Raw genomic sequence first — 7,880 nt, forward strand, 5'->3', positions numbered from 1 at the left:
CATGGAGTAATCCCACTCTGATGTTTTTACAACTAACATTGCCATTTGAAAAAAATAAAAGCCTCAAAAAAGCTGAAACTTACCATCCAAATAAAAAATACCATGCTTCACAACTAAGTTGTCATTCTCACGTAACTAGATTTGTCATAAAAAAATGTCAGAATGAAATTGCTTCGTGCCATGGTGTGGCACTTATCATGGTCAGATTTTCGAGTAACCCGTAAGTAGCAAACCCTAGCCAGTCGGCTACTGCAGGGTTGTCCTTCTAAAACACGTTACTCAGGCTGAACGAGTAGTAGAATACAGCGGCGCCCTACCCCGCCACCCCGAGCGCGACCCTAACTCGGGGACCCCGGCTGTAGAGCACGTGCGGGGGTCGTCACCTCCCGGTAAAACCAAATCGCGACGCGGGGTCTGAGGACTTCCCTTTCCGCGATAGCTTCTTCTGACCACCAACGCATCTCGCCCGCCGCGCCATGGTTTCCTCCTCCGCCTCCCCCAGGGAGGAGGAGGGCGGCGGCCCCCGTTTGCCCTCGCTCCGCGGCAAGAAAAGGAGAATGCGAGGCAGAACGGCCTCGCCGGAGCCGGCTTCCACGGCCGCGCCGCCGCAGGTACGGGTCTCGAAGATATTACATGCTAGTAGATCAGGCCGTGTGCTTTTTTTTTTAATACCATGTACGGGTTGTTTTCTTTGTTCCTATTGATTGATTGAAGAACTGTTATTGATCAGCGGTTGTGTACGTCGAGAATTGTTCCTGTTAGTTTGTTTGGTTCGGAAGCAGTAGCGGTTTTGTTTGATTGATGAGGGATATAATATCTGTTATGCGTATACTATGAATTGTTTCCCGTTTGCTCGTATGGATTTCAATGTATAGGTCATGACTCAATTCTAGGGCAATGGAATATATGCAGCAGTGAGATGCGATTTGTGGAGGGCGTGTGTTCCATGCTGGTTCTTGGGCCCGGTTGTGGATTGGAAAATATTAGTTGAATTGATGAACGCATGCAAGGAAGGAGATGGGAGTGGGGGAGGGGGGTCACGTATTTTGCGATCGCGGGTTGGTGGAATTGGTCTTCGATTTGGATATTGCCTGATTGATGATTATGTGTTTCTTTGTAATAATGATTTCTTCGTGTTCTAGAATTCCGAGAAAAAGATCTAGTTTCCCCTAGGATTGATCTAGTTTCTTTGTAATAATGATTTGTAATAATTGTAAGTTTTCTATCCTTCTTAGGTTAGGCTTGTACCTTTAAACTTCCTCTGTACAGTTTGTTCTTTGTTTGATGCAATAAAGGGCTGTGGGGTTTTTACCCTGCAGTAAATATTCAAAAAAAAGATCATGTTGATTGTATAATTGTGGCGCAAAATTTTGAACAATCTAGGTGGATCTGACCTACTTAAATTCGTTTTGACTTGTAGGAATACAATTTGTGAGTCTTGTTCCGATTGGGTACTTCTCCTATGCAATCGAATCAGCAATTCCATTGCTAAGTTATGCAAACATAGAGAACTCGAACTATGAAATAATTTTACTAATTCACCAATCAATGACACAATCCATGGGTTAAATTCATAAGGAGATTATACAATACATTAGTATGCTGAACTCGGTCTAAATTCCTGCCTACTATGAGAACATTAGCCCTGTAGTGCTTTCCAATTAAGTGAAATTTTAATCTAGAAGTTGATCTTGTTATGACTACTATTTCTCAGGGTGGCGGAACAACAACTGTACGCTCTTCAAAAGTTTCAACTTGATCAGAACAAATTTATCATTTTCCATCGCTTATAGTTTATGTGATTATCATGTGCCTAACTTGTTTGTCTCATTTCTTTAATTTATTATGGGCAGACATATGGAAAGTGGCATCCAGATGAATCGAACAGACCTGAAATTGATGATGCTCCTGTATTTACCCCAACTGAGGAGGTTTGTGGACTATTCTCTTCACTAGCAGAACTATGTTATGTGGATTGACAGTGTATAACTCTTTTACATCAGGAATTCAAAGATGCAATTGGGTACATTACTAGCATTCGTCCTCAAGTAGAAAAATATGGAATTTGTCGTATTGTTCCACCATCTTCTTGGAGACCACCATGTCCTCTAAAGGAGAAGAGCTTTTGGAAATGTACAGAGTTCAACACCCGAGTTCAACAAGTTGACAAGCTTCAAAATCGGGAACCCCCCAAAAAAGAAACACAACCTCGAGTTCAGAAGAAAAGAAAGAGAAGAAAGAAACTGAGGTTTGGGATGTCTCAGAAGCGACGTAGCGCTGACTCTGCAGACCAGGATGAGAAGTTTGGCTTTCAGTCTGGCTCAGATTTCACACTAGAGGAGTTCCAGAAATACGCTGATATGTTCAAGGAGCAATATTTTGGAATGAAGGGAAGTGATGAAATTTCTCTTTTTGAAATTAAACAGCACAAAGAAATGTGGCGACCATCAGTTGAGGAAATTGAGGGAGAATATTGGCGGATAGTTGTATGCCCTGATGATGAAGTTGAGGTACCCTGGTTGCTTATGTGTAGATTATGCTCTTATTAGGATTTAAGTTTTTACTGATTGACATCAAACTATCTTTGCGTAGGTGGATTATGGTGCTGATCTGGACACTGCAATATTTAGTAGTGGATTCTCTAAATCATCTCTATCAGATGCAAATAAGCAAGATCCATATGGTTTATCTTGCTGGAACTTGAATAATCTGCGACGACAACCTAGATCTGTTCTTTCATTTGAAACTGAGGATATATCTGGTGTTGTGGTCCCTTGGCTTTATGTTGGGATGTGTTTCTCATCATTTTGCTGGGTAAGATTTTTCATTCTTCTATTTCTCATCCATCTCATGAAATGTGGATAATAATAGTATAATGCTCCTAAATCATGTGCGCACGCAAGTTGGCTTGAACCTTGCTAAGTACTCCCTCTGTAAACAAATGTAGGACGTTTTTGCAGTTTAAATTAAACTGCTAAAACATCTTACATTTGTGTACAGAGGGAATATATTGCAGTATTTTTGTAGGTGGTTGAAAGATGCTAGTAGCTGAGTGCTTCAAATCTTCTGTGCCATGCAACCCTTTTGTTGGGTTATCTTGAGACTAATAATTTTAAATATATACATGACTGTGACACGTTGATTAGGGTCCACGTTCTCATATATCCTTGTTCTTTATGTTGCTGTAGCATGTGGAAGATCATTTCCTTTATTCTCTGAATTACATGCATTTTGGTGAACAAAAAGTATGGTATGGTGTTCCTGGTGAAAATGCAGTGAAGCTAGAAGATGCTATGAGAAGGAACTTGCCAAGACTGTTTGAAGAACAGCCTGATCTCCTGCATGAGCTGGTAACATTTTTATTGTGTATTGACCTAGTGATTATGATAACAAGAACCCACTGTTTGCAATGTAACCTAGTAAATGCTTTTTGGAACCAAGAGTCCATGTGGATTGAAGACTACTTACCATCCTGGAATCAAAGAGAGCATTATGCAATTTTCTTCAGTGAACATATTACTTTATTCAGTATCATTGCCTGATTTTTTATCATAATTTTTTCATGATTTATAATCGGATTATTAGTTGGAGAAACCATTTTGGTAGACCCCCCCCCCCTCTATCTGACCTAAAACCGCTACCCGAGCTGTCGCAACATTGAAGGAACAACTAGTGGCTGCTAGGGTATCCATCAACCTTCTGGAGAAGGGAGGATCCAGCAAGGCGCCCAACAAAAATGATGATGAGATTGACAGCACAGCTGTGCTGCTGCACTGGCAGCATCTTTCGCTTACCGGGAGGAACGCCGTGCTGCTCCGAAGTTCCACAAGCTAGAATTCCCTAACTATAGAGGGGAGGGCAGCCCGTTGCCTTGCTTGAACTGTGTTGAGCGATTCTTCAAGGGCCACCAGACGGAGGACAAGGAAAAGGTGTGGATGACCTCCTATCACCTCGCTGATGATGCTGCACTATGGGACAGCCGGTTGGAGATGATGCATGGCGAACCACCATGACCAAAGTTCGTCAAATACAACCGTAGTTTTGGGCCGACGATCAGGACTAGTCGGCTGGCGGAAATTGAACACTTGAAACAAACAGGCTCGGTGTGTGACTACAAGAAGAAATTCTCACTCTTTTTGCAGGTGTTAGTCTCTTGGAAGAGCAGCAAGTCGAGCTGTTTGTCTGTTGCTGGGCTCCGCAAGCCCATCCGTACTGATGTGGACTTGCAGTACCCATTGAACCTTGAGGCTGCCATGAGCTTAGCACTCTCTTATGAGCAGCGTTGTCTCTCAGATGATGAGTACGCACCATCCCTAGGCACAACGTTGTCTTCCAAAGCAACCAAGTCAACGACCCAAACAGCCTGCTGCTGCGGCACGCTAAAGGCACGTGCTTTGACTGTGATGAGAAGTATGCCCGCGGCCATCACTGTGCCTGGCTCTTTTTGATCTATATAAAGGGAGGATAGTTTGTATTAGGGTTATAAATCATGAAATATAGAAAATTGCCCCAACTTAGAGTTAGCCTCCAGCGGCCATGGCAGGAGAAGAACCCCTAGGTGTGCCTGAGGGCAAACCTCGCTAACCCCTCTGATCAGATCCCCAATTCCCACTTCCAACTCCATGCACGCAACACATCCTCGTCCTGCATTATGCAAATGTTCTTTGCACCTTCATCAATTTTTGATTCTGAATTGCTTTGTGCAGGTCACACAGTTATCCCCTTCTGTTCTAAAATCAGAAGGAATTCCTGTTTACCGTGTTGTTCAGAATCCAGGCGAGTTTGTTCTGACATTACCACGAGCTTACCATTCTGGGTTCAACTGTGGCTTCAACTGCGCAGAGGCAGTAAATGTTGCTCCTGTGGACTGGCTGCCCCATGGACAATGTGCTGTTGAGCTATACAGAGATCAGCGGCGCAAGACATCAATATCACATGACAAGTTATTACTTAAAACTGTACAAACAGCTCTCAGACAGGTTTGGGCGAACCTACACAACTGCAAGAGTGGTCAGAAGGAATACATATGGCTTGATACCTGTGGAAAAAATGGAATGCTCACAAGTGCATTTAAGGTATTTCTCAATTCTGGCATTAATTATTTGTCAGTTCTCACTCAACGAAATTAAGTTTTATTTTTACTTTTGGCCCATTATTTCAGACAAGAATTAAAATGGAAGGTGCAGCACGTGAGGCGAATGCTCTTTTGCAATGTAAGAAGATGGATCAGGATTATGATTCAACGGACCGCGAATGCTTTTCATGCTTTTATGATCTTCATTTATCTGCTGTCAGTTGCCAATGCTCGCCAAACCGTTTTGCTTGCTTAAATCATGCAAATCTTTTATGTTCATGTGAAATGGATAGAAAATTTGTGTTGCACCGATACAGTATGGAGGAGCTGAATGCTCTTGTTGCAGCTCTGGAGGGAGATCCAGCTGCAGTGTATCAGTGGAAAGAGTATGATGTAGGCTTAGTTTGCCTATCTGCTTCTACGCAGCAGAAGATGGACTTAAGTAAAAGTACAAATTTATCTGGATCAATTATTGATGTCAACACTGATTGCGGCTTTGATGGCTGCAAGGACCTTGACAAGTCAGCGGGATATCCGCAAGAGAAGGAAGTGCAGAATAGATGTGTTAATCTGAACATAGAAGGTCCATCCAGTAGTCCTAGAATAAAAGAAGAGTTAGTATGTAGTTCTAGCACATCAAATACAACAGGTTTCTCAAGCTCTACATTTAGTGCTTTAGGAAAGATTGACAAGGACAAGATGGCCATGGAGTTGGGGTCCCTGCAGACAAGTAATCCAACTATTTCAAGTTTCCAGTGCACACAGTCCTTGAGTCATTCATCTGAATTATCATGCCCTTCTCGAATATCAACAGGATCTACTCTACCTTCCAAAACTACTAAGGAACTGTTTGGCATTGAGACTGAATACTGTGTGGCCAAGGCTTCACGTGCCCAGGTTAGTCAACTGGGCAAACCTTCTTCAAGCCAATCCAATGAAGTCTCCTGGCCAGCAAAATTACGACATCAGGTTGAGCAACTCGACCAAGGAACAGTAATAGTTGGCAAAAATTGGTGCAGCCATCAAGCTATCTTCCCAAAAGGTAAATAGTTGAGGTAGATTTTGGAGTTGGGGTCCCTGCAGACAAGTAATCCAACTAATTCTGTAAATGGGCTTGAAATGTTTGGTAAACAGTAATAGTTGGTCCCTAAATAGTGTAATGAATATTTTATGGTGTGTAAAAATGGTAAAATTAAGAGAAAATGACATCTTTGCAGGATTTAGGAGCCGAGTGACATTTCACAGCGTACTAGATCCGACAAGAATATGCTGTTACATTTCAGAAGTTATTGATGCTGGACTTCTCGGACCATTGTTTAGGGTATTTGTAATTCGAAATACCTCCCATTTTCAGGCTTGACCTCATTTGCTTTATTGTGGGTCATATGACAGCTATGTTCCCAAAATCATTACAGGTGGCTGTGGAGGAGTTTCCTGAGGTTTCTTTTACTCACACTTCACCAATGCAGTGTTGGGATAGTGTGAGAGACAGGGTGAATGAAGAGATAAAAAAGCAATGTAGGGCTGGAAAATCTGGCGTTCCTGCTTTATTATCGAACGATTCTGTAAATGGGCTTGAAATGTTTGGTTTCTTTTCCCCACCAATAATTGAGGTAGATTTTCAGGAGATGTATAGCTTTTGTTTCTCTCAGAGTAGTCACTTCATTATCACAGGTTATAGTTACTAAGAAACCCTTTGTTTTTTTACAGGTAATCGAGGCTCTAGATCCCGACCACAAGTGCTTAGATTATTGGTTGTCTAAGCATACACCTCCTCTGTAAGGTTACTTGGGGTTGATATTGCCAGCAATGAATCTGAACGATCCAGTTTCCACAATAATTCCTGTGCTGAGGAGACTAAACCCAGCAGGCTCCTTAAGAAGGCTAAATGCCCAGAAGAACAAGAACTAATTGTCATGAACAAAGCAATCAGTGGCAGGATGGATAACAGGGCAGGTCTGCAGGATGAGATGAAGAATTATGTAGATAAATAGAGCCTTGAATAGATAAACCATTTTTAGTAACTCATCCTAGATTGCTTCTTTAGGGAACCATTAGAAATTAAACTAGAACCACCATTTACCTGCATTCTTATAGAATTGCATTTCCTGATCTTCCATTTAGTTTTGCAATGATCCAAATTTATTTTTACTTGATGGCAAAAGGTTATTTTCTCTCTAATTGTGTCCTGATTAGCCAGGATCATGGTAACCAATGTAACAAGTTGACCATTCGTTTATCAAAAGTTTATGTACAAAACCTTGTTGCAGGAAAGTAAAAAAAAGAACAAAATGATTTCGAATTTTTGATTGGTTGGTCCATTACTGCCACTATGTGTGAGTTGGATAACCCTTTTTCATCATAAAACACCATTATTAAGTTTCTTTGGTCTCATTTTCATGGCTAAGATGGCAGGCAATTACTTCCTTGCCTTGATTTGTGTTTTATAATGATGATGTTGATGATACCATCAAATTCTGATTGTTGATACTTTGTGGCCTATGGTACTATTCAAAAACTCCATTGGAAATATCCGAGGAAATAGATGTTCCTGATACATCTCACTGGTTCAGCTGCATAATACCCCTCCCCTCCCCCCCTCGCCTTGCGCCACCAATCTCTGTTGACACGGGGTAACCTTAGCCACCGGCGCCGGCCTCCCCTGCATCGTAGTTGTCGAAGGGCCGACACGGTAGGTGGCGGTGGAGCTGATTTGGGCCCCTCACGCCCAACCCCCGCACCGCGTGCCATGCCACCGTACTGCAGCGCCCCCCTGCTGGTTCGGCGATGATGGATTCGGCCGCCC

The 7,880-nt window shown here is 42.4% G+C and overlaps 1 pseudogene; it reads left to right on the top strand.

Moving 5' to 3' along the window:
- Positions 1-323: 323 nt before the first annotated feature.
- LOC123043041 (lysine-specific demethylase JMJ18-like) lies at positions 324-7,380 on the top strand (annotated as a pseudogene).
- Positions 7,381-7,880: the final 500 nt, after the last annotated feature.

Source organism: Triticum aestivum, chromosome 1A (genome assembly GCF_018294505.1).
Source record: "Triticum aestivum cultivar Chinese Spring chromosome 1A, IWGSC CS RefSeq v2.1, whole genome shotgun sequence".
In the NCBI taxonomy this organism is placed as follows: Eukaryota; Viridiplantae; Streptophyta; class Magnoliopsida; order Poales; family Poaceae; genus Triticum; species Triticum aestivum.